This window comes from Pan paniscus, chromosome 10, assembly GCF_029289425.2.
Source record: "Pan paniscus chromosome 10, NHGRI_mPanPan1-v2.0_pri, whole genome shotgun sequence".
NCBI lineage: Eukaryota > Metazoa > Chordata > Mammalia > Primates > Hominidae > Pan > Pan paniscus.
The window spans coordinates 71368609-71382917 of NC_073259.2; the positions used below are offsets into that span (position 1 = coordinate 71368609).

Here is a 14309-nt window from a genome sequence, read left to right on the forward strand (position 1 = left end):
TTTACCCAGAAGACTTTTGATGAATGCCGGGCTGTAGGTAAAGTTGGAGTACTCTTAGAAAGGTAGATAGAGATCTCCATAGTCTCTTAAGAATTATATCCCAAAGTCAAATAGAACAGCTGTAATGAAAAGCAAACCTATTTTATTATCAATATATTGGAAAATAGGTGAGAACTGAAACCACCTAAAACTGTAACCCACCCTCATCCCAACTCAATTTCTGATGAGACTGAAGCAGTTGGCCTTCAAACATACTGCCTGGTAGAGGGAAAAGTGTGTCCTTCCTAGAGGGAAATACATGTATTTCAGTATCTACACATCTTTTTACATAATGCGCAGCATAAAGTTAAAAAATAAAAAATAATCTATGCAAAGAAGCCAGTAAATGTGACTTGTAATCAAGAAAATAATAGAAGCAGACCTATAGATGACCCAGAGGTTGGAATTCACAGACATACTAAGATTGCTATTATAAATATGTTAAATAAAATAGAGGAAAAGATGAACAAAATGGATAAAGCTATGAAGAATTTAAGCAGATAAATGGAATTTCCCAAAAGAAGCAAATTAGCTTTCTAAAACTCTACAGTATATGAAATTAAGATATCATGGAATGAGCCAATGAATTTAAAGACAGCTCAAAGTAAATGATTTAAACTAAAGCACATAGAGAATTTTTTTTAAAAAGAAGAGAACAAGAGATGGAAGACACTGTCAAATGATCTAATATTAATATATGTGTAATTAGAGTTCTAGAAAAAGAGAAGAAAAAGAATGGGATAAAAGAAAGTCCTGGCAGAGCAATCAGGCAAATATAAATAAATAAATAAAGGGCATTCAAATTGGAAAAGAGGACGTCAAACTATCTCTGTTTGCCAACAATATGGCCTTATATGTAAAAAACCCTAACGACTCCTTCAAAAGATTCTGAGATTTGATAAACGAATTCCGTAAAGTCTCAGGTTACAAAATCAATGAACAAAAATCAGTGTCACTGCTATACACCAACGATGTCCAAGCTGAGAATCAAATCAAGAACTCAATCCCTTTGACAATAGCTACAAAAAAAAAAATCAAGAATATATTATGTTGGTGCAAAAGTAATTGCAGTTTTTGCTATTGAATGCAATGGTGACACTTAACCTAAGGAGGTGAAAGATCTCTACAAAGAGAACTATAAAACACTGCTGAAAGAAATCATAGATGACACAAACAAATGAAAATACATTCCATGTTCACAGATTAGAATAATCAATACCATGAGAATGACTATACTGACCAAAGAAATCTACAGACTCAGTGCAATTTTTTGTCAAAATACCAATGTCATTCTTCACAGAATGAGAAAAAGACAACCCTAAAATTCAGATAGAACCCAAGAAAGAGCCCAAATAGCCAAAGCAATCCTAAGAAAAAGAAACAAACCTGGAGGCATCACATTACCCGACTTTGAATATTACTACAAGGCTATAGGAACCAAAACAGTATGATACTGGTATAGAAGTAGACACATAGACTAATGATACAGAATAGAGAACCCAGAAATAAAGCCAAATACTTACAACCAGCTGATCTTCAATAAAGCACACAAAAACATAAACAGGGGAAAGGACACCCTATTCAATAAATGGTGCTGGGAAAATTGGACAGCCACATGTAGAAAATGAAACAGGATTCCTGTTTTACCATATACAGAAACTAACTTAAGATGTATTAAAGATTTCAATCTAAGAACTGAAGCCATAAAAATTCTGGAAGAAAATCTAGGAAAAACTGTTCTGGACATTGATGTACACAAAGAATTTATGACGAAGAACCCAAAAGCAAATGCAACAAAAACAAAAATAAATAAAGGAGACCTAATTAAACTAAAAAGCTTCTGCACTCCAAAAGGAATAATCATCAGAGTAAACAGATAACCTACAGAATGGGAGAAAATATTTGTAAACCATGCAACCAGCAAGGAACTAATATCCAGAATCTACAAGGAACTCAAACAAATCAGCAAGAAAAAAACAAATCATCCCATTTTGAAAGTGGGCAAATGACATGAATAGACATTTCTCAAGAAAAGATATACAAAAGGCCAAAAAAAAAGAAAAAAATGCCAACATCACTAATCATCAGAAAGATGCAAATTAAAACCACAAGGAGATACCACTTTACCCAGCCAGGATGGCCATTATTAAAAAGTCAAAAAACAATATATGTTGGCATGGATGTGGTGAAAAGTGAACACTTATACACTGCTGGTGGAAATGTAAATGAGTACAACCTCTTTGGAAAACAGTACGGAGATTTCTGAAAGAACTAAAAGTAGATCTACCATTTGATCTAGTAATCCCACAACTGGATATCTACCCAAAGGAAAAAAAATCGTTATATCAAATCATTATATCAAAAAGACATCTGCATATGTATGTTTATCACAGCACAATTCACAGTTGCAAAGATATGGAATCAACCTAAATGCCCATCAACCAATGAATGGATAAAGAAAATGAGATATATATACCATGGAATACTTACTCAGCCATATGAAAGAATAAAATAATGTCTTTTGCAGCAACTTTTATGGAAATGGAGGCCATTATTCTAAGTGAAGTAACTCAGAAATGGAAAAGCACATACCACGTGTTCCCACATATAAGTGGGAGCTAAGCTATGGGTACACAAAGGCATGCAAAGTGATATAATGGACATTGGAGACTCAGAAGGGGGAAGGATGGGAGGGAGGTGACGGATGAAAAACTACTTATTGGGATACAATGTACCCTACCTCAGGTGACTAAAATCCCAGACTTTATCACTCTACAATTCATTCATGTAGCCAAAAACCACTTGTACCCCTAAAGCTACTGAAATTAAAAAAATTCAAAATAATAAAAAATAAAGTTCATCTTCCTTTAGTAAGGCATTGTTTCAATAAATCTTTTTTTGATAATAAAAAGGAGGAAAAAGCAATATTTGAAAAGATAATGTCTGTGAATTTTCCAAAACTGATGAAAGACATCACTCACATATTTAAGAAGCTCGGTGAACCCCAAATAGGACAATACAAGAAAAAATTCCTGAGAACATCATAGTTATCTACTTCAAACTAAAAATAAAATAAAATCTTTAAGGTGACGGGGGAAAAAGATATACTCACAGAAATTATTATAAGAATGGTGGAAGTCAAAAGACAATTAATGACATCTTTAAAGTGTGGAAAAAAAGATAAAACTGCCAACCTAGGACTTTTGAGCTAATGAAAATTTTTTTCATCAGAAGTGAAATAAAGACATTTTCAAACATACTGAAATTGAAGAAATTTATCACCAGCAGATATCCTCTATAAAAATTCTAAAAGAAGTTTTTTGGGCTAAAGGGAAATGTGGAATTTTTAAAAAATGAAAAGCTCCAGGAACAATAAATACATGGGCAAATTTAAAAGACTAATTCTTTTTAAACATTCCTTTTAAAACTAAAGTAATAAAAAATTTTGATTCATCCCAAAGACAGCAGGAAAGAAGAAGCAAAAATAGAAATAGATCAAAAAAAGTTTAATAAGTTTGTAGATTTATACCCAACCATATCAGTAATTGCTTTAAATGTAAACGTACTAAATGCTTCAATTAGGAAGTCAGATATTATAAGACTGGATTTTTTTTTAAAAAGGCCCAATATAGACAGTCCTTCACTTACATTCCTTTGACTTACAGTTTTTTGACTTTACAATGGTGCAAAAGCAACATGCATTCTTTAGACTTACAATGGGCTTCCACTCAGATAAGCCCACTGTAAATTGACAATATTGTAAATCAAACATGTACTTTCAACTTACGATATTTTTAACTTACGTGGGTTTATCATGGTGTAACCCCATCAAGGAGATTTGTAAGTGCCATTTATAAGAGACCAAACTTTAAATATAAGGTCACAGAAATGTTGAAAGTAAAAGGATGGAATAAGTTCTGGAGAAGATCTATTGTAACAGCATGGTGACTATAGTCAATAATAATATACTGTGTATTTGAAAATTGCCAACAGAGTAGGTCTTAAACATTCTCACTACACACAAAAAATGATAATTATGTCAGCTAATGGGTAAGTTAACTAGCTTGGTTGTGATAATCATTTCGCAATTTATACATATATCAAGACATCATGTTGAACCTGTAAACACATACAATTTTTATTTATAATGTATATCAATAAAACTGATAAAAAATAAAATAAAGTATGGAGAAAATTGTAACATGCACTATATTAGCTATGGGAGTGTGGTGCATTAATATCCAGGGAGACGATGAGGCCCTGAAGTAATAGAGGCCAGGTGGCTATACTTAACCCCCAGAAGCCAGGAGGCTACAACTAATATAAAAACGAGCAAGACCATGGGAACAGTCAAGGAGACTTTATGCTCAAGGAGTTGTGAAGATGGTTAATAGTACACACTGTCTCTGAGGGAAAACAGATGGGCAGTCAACAAGGATGTTGCTCAATATATATAATTTTTTTAAAAAAGCAAGAATGAAGGAGCAGGAATATGAGGGCAATCACCCCAATATAAGTCACAATTGTTTGCTCAGTTCCCAGAGCTGAGTCAAACTTGCATATTTAGGCCCACTGATTAAAGATGTATCCAGGTTCCTAGGAGAAAGGACCCTACAATACTATGAAAAATATATACCATAATGATTCCTCTGGCCCTTCTTCAAAGGGATATACAACCACTTACTCAATGGACTGTACACTGTGGAAAGGATTATTAGACACAGGACCTGAGATGATGATGTTAATGCCTGGAGATGTCATCACAACTCCTCCCTGTTAGAATGAGGGCCTATAGGGGACAGGTAGCAAATGGAGTCCTATCTAAAATCAGATTCTCAGTGGAGCCACTAAGTCTGCCCACTCACACTGTGGTCATTTCCCCACTCTACAAGTACATAATTGGAATCGATAGATTTTCCACTTGGAAAAAGCCTCATATTGAGGAGTCATTGCTCTGTGGAGCAAGAGCTATCATAGTGGGGAAGGTAATATGGAAATCTCTGAAAATTCCCTCCATACCCCTGGCCAAGATAATGAATCAAAAATAATATTGTGTCCCAGGAGGAATGAGAGAGATTAGGATACTATTAAAGACCTAATGAATGCAAGGATAATGACCCCTTATTTCTCCACTTAAGCAAGCAATCTCATTCCTTCAGAAGCCAGATAGATCCTTGAGACTGACTATAGCCTACTGTAGATTTAACCAAGAAGTACTTGAATTGTAGCTGTGGTGCTGGAAGAGGTAACATGACTGGATTAATTAAACCTCAGGTACATGGTATGTGCTCACTGACTTGGTACATGCGCTCTTTTTCCATCCCTAATAGAAAACAGGATAATAAATCTTTCACATTCACATGGGATAGAGGGTAATATTCTCCTATATTTTTGCCTTTTTGTTACGTGAATTCTTCTGCCCTTGTTCACAATACAGTAGTCCCACCTTATCTGTGGTTTTGCTTTCCACAGTTTCGGTTATCCATGGTCAACCATGGTATGAACGTATTACGTGGAAAATTCAGGAAATAAACAATCCAAGCTGAGAGCTGTGACTGCCTACAGGGTTTCCAGATGGCTCACTCTTTGGATCGGGGGACTGGGTCTGGGATGGGTACTTTCCTCATCAGCAAGATACAGGAAGAGTACCCAGACAGGATCAAGAACACGTTTAGTGTGGTGCCCTCGCCCAAAGTTTTAAACTGCATGCCATTCTGAGTAGCAGAATGAAATCTCAAGCTGTCCTGCTCTAGCCCACCCTGGACGTGAATCCTCCCTTTGTCCAGCATCTCTCTACTGTGTACACTACCCACCCATTAGTCACTTAGCAGCCATCTCTGTTATCAGATCGACTGTCACAGTATTACAGTGCTTCCTCAAATACCCCTTATTTCACTTAATAATGGCCTCAAAATGCAAGAGTAGTGATGCTGGCAATTCGATATGCCAAAGCAAAGCTGTAAATTGCTTCCTTTAAGTTGAAACTAAAAGTTCTCCTATGCTGAGGTTGTTAAGACCTATGGTTAGAATGAATCTTCTATCTGTTAAATTGAGAAGGAAAAAGAAACTCATGCGTAGTATGTATGGGGTTCACTACAATCTACAGTTTCAGGCACACACTGAGAATCTTGGAACATATTTCCTACAGATAATAAGGGACTACTATATGGTCCTAAAAGGTCTGGACCACCTGGACATCCCATAGAATATCACACTCATCTACTACATCATGACATCATATGCTTTGGACAGGTCAAGCAGGAGGTAGCTAGTATACTGGTGGCCTTGGTAAGACATTCTGTGCTGTTTTTACTTACAACACTTATGATATCAATGTGTAGGGTCTTTCCCTTAACCAAAAAAGTCTGCAACTCTCCAATCCTCTGACACCAATTGAGTGTCCTATGATTCAATCCAATTCTGGCACTAACTATCTGGGATTCGAGTTGGGCCCCACAGATTTAAGGACTCAGTCCCACAAGGCTGCTCTTACTTTAGACTCCAGTTGTAAGTATTGGGTCTCCAGTGAACACATACTTCTGTCTGACATGGCTACAAAATGGGGCTCGCACAATCCCCACCTCAGGTTTGTTAATTTGCTACAAGGCCTCACAGAACTTAGGAAAACAGTTTACTTACTGCTTTACTATAAAGGATACAATTTAGCAACAGCCAAATGGAAAAGATGCAAAGGGCAAGGTATGGGAGAAGGAATGTAGAGCTTCCATGCCCTCTCTGGGAGGACCACTATCCCAGCGCCTGGATGTGTTCATCAACCCAGAAGCTCTCTGAATCCCATCGTTTAGGGATTATGATGGAGGTTCAACTATGTAGGCATGATTGATTAAACCATTGGTCATGATTAAACTCAATCTCTAGTTTCTTTCTCCTCCCTGGAGGTTCAGAGGTGAAGTTGAAAGTTTCAACCCACTAATTACAATGGTCAACTCCTCTGGCAACTAGCTCCCCTCCTGAAGCTATTTAGGGGCCCATCAAGAGTCACTCTGCTAGCATAAACTCAGGTATGGTTGAAAGATATTTGTTATGAATACCAAAAGATGATTCTATTACCCCTATCACTAAGGAAATTCCAAGAATTTTAGAAGATCTGTGTCAGAAACCAGGGACAAGGGGCAAATCTATATTTTTTATTATCACTGACATGTATTCCAAGAGATGAGAGATAAAACCTGTGAAGATTCATGACTAGCTACTTCAGTGAAGTTTTGGGGAGTCCAGTAGGTGAGTGGTGTGTAGGGTTAGCTCTTCCAAACTAAAGACAAATTGCTGCATCTTGCGTCTCCATCTCCTGCCACAAAGAAAGGCCACCACTTGTCAGCTTCCTTGAGCTCTGGAGGTAATACATTTCATGCCTGGTAATATTTCTACAGCCCATGTATCAGGTGATACGGGAAGCTTCCAGCTTTGAGTGGGGCCTTGAGCAGGAAAAGGTGTCAAAGCAGGACCAGGCCGCAGTGCAATCAGCCCTGTCACTTGGTCCATATGATTCAACAGGCCCCATGGTAAGAGGTGTCATGTGGTGGGAAAAGATGTAGTAAAGAGTGTTTGGCAAGCTCAAGTGAAAGAATCACAACTCAGACCCCTGAGATTATGGAGCAAAACCATGCCATCAACATCAAATTATGTGCACTTTGAAAAACAGCTCTTATTTTTGGTGTGTTTGGGTCCTAGAAGTGATGGAACAATTGACCACGAGAGACCAAATGACCATCTGGAAATGCTTATTATGCACTGAATTCTGTAGGATTCACTAAACCATAAAGCCACATGATGCTTACTCATGCCTTCCAGTCCTGCTAGTAGCAGTCCATTGTAAGAGAGTGCTGATATATGTGGGATTAAACCTGAACAGGGCTGGAAGGCTTGAGTAAGTTTCATGCGTAGGAAACCAAGACCCCATATCACCAAGCACAGCTATACCAGTCAATGCCCCCAACTCTTGCACTTATGAACATATTTGGGTGGGAATGAGGGAGGGTGGGCCAGAGGGGTCCTGTATGACCAGATAAAAGAAAGAAAGAAGCCAAAGCTTGGTTTATGGATGGATTGGCTCAGTATATGGATGAAAACCAAAAAATAGACAGTGGCTTCATTACAACCACATTCAGGGAAAGAGAGTAAAGAGGAAATCTTCCCAATGGCAGATCTATGAGCAGTATAACTGGTCATCCACTTTGGATAGAAGGAGAAATGACCCAAGGTGAAAATATATATAAATTCCTAGGAAATGGCCAATGGCCTAGTTGTGCAGGCAGGGAACTGGAAGGAAAAGGACTGGAAGATCAGAGACAAGGAGTCTGAGGAAAAGCCATGTGGGTAGACAAATGGGTGAATGTATAAAGTGTCAAGACTTGTGTCTTACATGTGGATACCCACCAGAAAGCATCTACCATGGAAAAAGCACTGAACAACCAAGTAAAATGAGATGACTCAGCCTCTTGACATTAACTTGTCTTTGTCATTGGTCACCCAGAGCAGGCATGATGAACACATGAACAGGGTGGACATGGTGGCAGAAATGGAGGCTATGTGTGAGCCTGACAGCATGAATCTCACTTACCAATGCCTGTCTACCTACTGTTACCTCTGAACATCCGACAGAGATAAACATTGAATCTTCAATATGGCATATTCCTTGAGGGAATCAACCAGCCACTTAGTAGCAAGTTGACCACATGGAACCCTTCCATCCTGGAAAGACCAGTCAGCCGTTCATCCTCACAGGGACAGATACCTGTCCTAAGCGTGTGTATTCCTTTCCTGCCTGCACAGCCTTAGCCAGCACCATTACCAAGGGCTTCTGGAGTGCCTCATCCACAGACCTGGAAACCCACACAACAAAGCATCCAACCAAGAGACCTACTTCACCATGAAGGCAGTGTGAGAGTGGGCCCGTGACCCTGGGAACGACAGATCAAATCACATACTGCACCATCCCGAGGTGGCCAGCTTCATAGAATGCTGAAACAGCCTACTCCAGCTAGGTAACAAAAGTTATTTGTCATTTTTATCATTCAAATGGCATATTTCACCATGGGGATGCGAGAAGCAGAAAATCCTGATGTGCAGAGAGAAATGAATGAAGTAATTACATAGAAGGAAGCAGATGCAGCAGACTGAGAGAGACTGAGTACCGACAGATCTCAGGTGTCCAGTTACCCACAGCCCACAAGACACCTCTGTTTTCTTCTTCTTCTTCAAGTTCTGGGATACATGTGCAGAATGTGCAGGTTTTTTATGTAGGCATAATGTGCCATGGTGGTTTGCTGTACCCATCAACCCGTCGTCTAGGTTTTAAGCCCCACATGCATTAGGTATTTGTCCTAATGCTCTCCCTCCCCTTGCCCCCCACCCCCCAAAAGGCCCCGGACACCTCTATTTTCTAACAATTAATCTACCCCCCTTTTTCATAAGCAAGCTTGATTTGGTTCCTGTTATCTGCAACTAAAAGATCTTATCTGATACATTTCAAAGAGGCAAACTTCTGCCTTCACCTGGTGAACTTTCCAATAAATAATACAGTTGTCCCAAAATGGAAAACTCTTCTCTTATCATTTTGAGGTTTAGACAGCCCTTCATCACTGTGTAGAAGAAATTCTGTCTATTATAAATAGTTGAACTAGATAAACTGAAGGTCCCTTGCTAGTTTGAGATCCTCTGACAAATATCAGGAAAGCCATGATATGGAAAATAGAATAGTTTCACTCTTTTGGGAAATAAAAAATAATGAGTCTCCAAGTGCTCGATAACATTCCAAGAGAGGATGTGTGAGAGTGTATTACATTGCAGGGGGAAAACTGACAGATTCTAGATTTAGCGTTTGTTGGAAAACTGGAACCAAAATTTACAATGATTTCTCTTTTATTAAATTAATACACACAAAAAGCCTAGAAGCTCAGTATTTGGGATGCATAAAATATAAAAATAAAATATTAAATGAAGTAGCTTTTAAATGTATGTTTTTATTTACTGGCTGAAATGAAAATTGAAAAAGATTGCACAAAATTTTTTGGCAAAATGCTGTAGTATGCTTTCTCTTGATATCACTGCCAACAATGCCCTCTAGTGGTAAACCAAGTAGGCACTGAATAATGGGGGAAAATGAAACAAGCAAGCCTGCTAAACACATTGGTAAGATTTTCATGAAAATACGAACTTTTAGTGCAGAAGGACCTGCGGCAGGCCTACTTCAGCTGCCTCCCGAGCCAGGTTTCCCTTGGTGGGTGACCGTGTTCCTTGATGAGTGACTGTGCGCTCACTCGGGCACCAAGGAGAAGCAGGATCATCGGGTAGCCTACGTGAATCCAACAGCAATGGCCAGATCAAGGGGTCCAATCCAGTCTTAAGGGCCAACAATCCAGGATTCTCTCCATCAACCAAGGCCTATCTGGGAAGAAGTGCAAGAGCAACTAGAAAAGAAAAAGAAAAAGGCGCCAAGGCTTTGTACGAATTTGAAGGAAAAACTAGAAAAACACAGGAAGAAATTGTTAAGTTAAAGTAAGAGCTTATCCAAAAAAAGAGAAAAAAAAAGAAAAAGAAGAAATCTGGTAGGTATTCATCGTCTTCGTCATGCTCTGATTCTTCAAGCAGTTCTTCTGATTCTGAGGATGAGGATAAGAAACATGGAAAAGGGAGAAAGAAAAAGAACCATTCACATAAATCTTCTGAAAGCTCCATGTCAGAAACTGAATCAGACAGTAAGGATAGAAAGACAATAAGGAAGAAAGACTTCTTTTTAAAGAAAAAGAAGGACCCAACTGAGAAAGAAAAAGGCTATTAAAGGACTCAGTAAAAAGAAACCCATATTCTGAAGATAAATCTTTATCACCTGAGTCCTTGTCAGAATCAGAGTATATTGAGGAGATAAGCAAAAAAGAAGAAAAGCAGTGAAGAATGAGAAAAAACAACACAAAAAAAGGAAAAAGGAGCATGAGAAAAACAGTAAGAAGAGAAAGAAGTCTGCTAGTTCAAGTCCTGACTCATCATAATATTAAGAAAAATCAGGATTCCCTTATAGAGAAAGTACAATGTCTAAGGAAATTTCAAATGTGAAAATTACAACATATTTACTATAATGCATGAATTTTCTTGTTTTTAGAATTATCCTTGGACTGGCCAGACGCAGTGGCTCACGCCTGTAATCCCAGCACTTTGGGAGGCCAAGGCGTGTGAATCACCTGAAGTCAAGAGTTTGAGACCAGCCTGACCAACACGGTGAAACCCCGTCTCTACTAAAAATACAAAAATTAGCTGGGCCTGGTGGCTGGTGCCTGTAATCCCAGCTAGTTGGAAGGCTGAGGCAGGAGAATCACTTGAACCCAGGAGGCAGAGGTTGCAGTGAACTGAGGTGGTGCCACTGCACTCCAGACTGGGCAAAAGAGCAAGACTCCATCTCAAAAAAAAAAAAGAATTATCCCCAGACTACCCAGTAGCTGTTCAAATGCCACTGTGTGCAAGGGCCATAAATGTTGCCTGCTGCTTATCTATTCTTTTCTCTTCCAGTGCTTGATAACTCTGGGAGATAATACATTGCAGTAGCACTAGTGGTTACGATATTTGGGAATAAAATTAATATTTTTGACTAGAAGTGTTTAATGATAAATCAACAGAAATCCAACTTGAATACATCTTTAAGGTGGAATCAGAAATGGCCAGATGTTAAAAATTTTAAAGTAGTTAAAACTTTTGAAGTAAGGATTACATTGACATTTCAAAATCCGTACTCTGTAGATCAGTGTATTTTAATTTTTTCCCCGTGTAGACTTTTATTTACCTGGGAAAGGTGCTTTTTAGGATGGAGGGAGGAGGTGGTTTGCTGTCTCTTTAGCTAGCAGAACAACATGCCTTTGATCCTCACACTTCCTGTATTTGAGGAAAGAGTAGCCAGGCTTTATGGAGAGGTCAGAGCTAGGTGCCAGGAGTCTTGCCTTTTACTGAGCTTAGGGACATCCTTGGATTTTGTCATACGCTTCTTTGAATGAACCAGAGAAACAGCCCTTTGCAGCATGAGAAAGCCCCAAAACCCCTGGGATTTACCTCCACTTCAATAATACTGAATATTTTTTAGCATTAGAATATGCTGGGTCATTTGAATTAATTTTGATGACACTTTGGCTTTGGAGAGAAATGGTTTCAAATAGACACTGGTACACTGGTACTTTTTGAACTTGAAAACTAAATATTCTAAAGTGCATGTTTCATACCGTAAAGTTTTAATTAGTCAGGAAAATTCCATGTAACCAGTGATAGTTCCTTTATTTTTTGTATGAAGTTTGTTTAGGCTGCAATGTTTAGCTTTTGTTAACTCCTTTCTCTTGCTGTCTTAAGTTCACTGCTGTGTTTAATGGCACACTTGCCAAGATATTGAGCATATAAAAAGCAGGGTTTTGATTTTAAAAAAAAACACAGCTTCATATTGAGGCTGAGACTTACCATAAACAAGTTGAGTAGCAAGCCTGGTATGCTGTGTCTTATTACATAAAGCTATCGCCAGAATCTTAGTAAATATAATGTCTTAAAAGTTAAAAAAAAACAAACAGAAAAAAGAAAATATGAACTTTTACACTTCCAGTTGGTAACTGAATGTTATATTTGGCAATAAAATGAACCTTTACAAGGTACTGCAGCATATACCTTAAAGCACAAGCATGTCAAAGCCAATTTTCCCCTGTGGTTTTTATGAACATATGCCAAACAGCACAGGAAAATAGCCATCTGTAAGGTCTCACTGGGGCATTTCTGGGTCACAACTTCCACTGGTATCTTAAAAGAAATTAAAATCTGCTTTTATGGAGGATGACATCATTCACCAAAAAAACTGCTTTTAAACCCGATTACCTTCGAGAATTATAGCCATCAGGCACCAACAATGACTTCGTTTCCACTTTCAAGGCTTTATCTGAATTCTGAACTCATCAACCAGATAAAGTCTCTTTGCTTGAGAATTCTTCAAACTATAGCTCTCAACTGGTGGGGCAAGCTGGTCAAAACAAGTTACAGTTATAGGAATAAAATTTCTCTAATCCTGGCTCAGCAAAGAGCTTCCCAAAGGAACTGCAGGTGAAGTAAAAGAAAGAAGGCAACTTACACAGCTTATTCCCCTCTAATTCAAACCAGCTCTAGTACTCTTATCTAAATGTGGCTTAAAATTTCTTTGTCTTTGCAAATTGTTCTCCTTTCTCTCCACTCCAAGCCTCCTTCCTTCATACTTTCTAATCATTCTCTCCTCCCTTCAGTAGCTGACTGAATATGTGTACAGTATTGAGAGGCACTTGGAGCCTCTTATGACAACTATATTTGTATGAGAATATTTGCTCTGGATGACTTTGTGTAAGGTATTAACCTACTAGCCTGTTTCAGGAATTCTTTTATTTAAACAGAAAGAAACACATCCTCAGAGAACTATGCTGTGAGTTGACAAGGACTGTTAATATTAATTCCTTTAGGAAGACTGAATGACCACATTCTGTGAATGCTATATGTTTCCTAGTTTTGCATTGGTAAAAAGGAATTCACAGACTAAATAATAACTCTTGCCTGTATCAACCTTAAACAAAGGCTCATGAGGTAACCTAAGCTTCAATATCATTTTCTCCATTGCCATTTCTGCTGTACCAGAAACAGTCTTTGGAGTCACGTGGCTGGCCTACGTGTAAATCCCACCATTGCCAGACTTGGCTGTGCTGTTGAGCAAGTCATTTACACAAGCTAATTAAGGAGCTGTTTGGAGACTCACAGAGCAATTGTCTGACAATTTTACCTGCACCTAGCACTAGGCCAAGTGAAAACACAAAGATGTGTAGATGCCAAGATGGCAGGAAATAGTACTGTGTTTCCCAAGTATGGTATATAGAATGATTCCTAACTTATTTGACCCTGGAGACCTTTTTTCTCAGAGCAGGGTAAAAACACCACCACCACCACCAACAACAACAACAACAAAAACTCTTTAGGAAATGCTAATACAGGATGTTCTCTGGAAGTTTTCAAATTCAAATTATATCCCTTACATTTCTTCAGTCCCATTAGCCTCATTTATTTTATCTTTTATTTCATTTTATTTTATTTTGAGACAGGATCTCGTTGTGTTGCTCCGGCTGAAGTGCAGTGGCACAGTCACAGCTCACTGTAACCTCGACCTCCCAGGCTGAAGTGATCCTCCCACCTCAGCCTCCTGAGCAGCTGGGACTACAGATGCATGACACCATGCTTGGTTCATTTTTTATTATTTTTTGTAAAGACAGGGTCTT

General features: G+C 38.4%; 1 pseudogene; it reads left to right on the plus strand.

Moving 5' to 3' along the window:
* Positions 1–7433: 7433 nt before the first annotated feature.
* LOC100981726 (protein FAM133B-like) lies at positions 7434–13155 on the plus strand (annotated as a pseudogene).
* The last annotated feature ends 1154 nt before the right edge of the window (positions 13156–14309 follow it).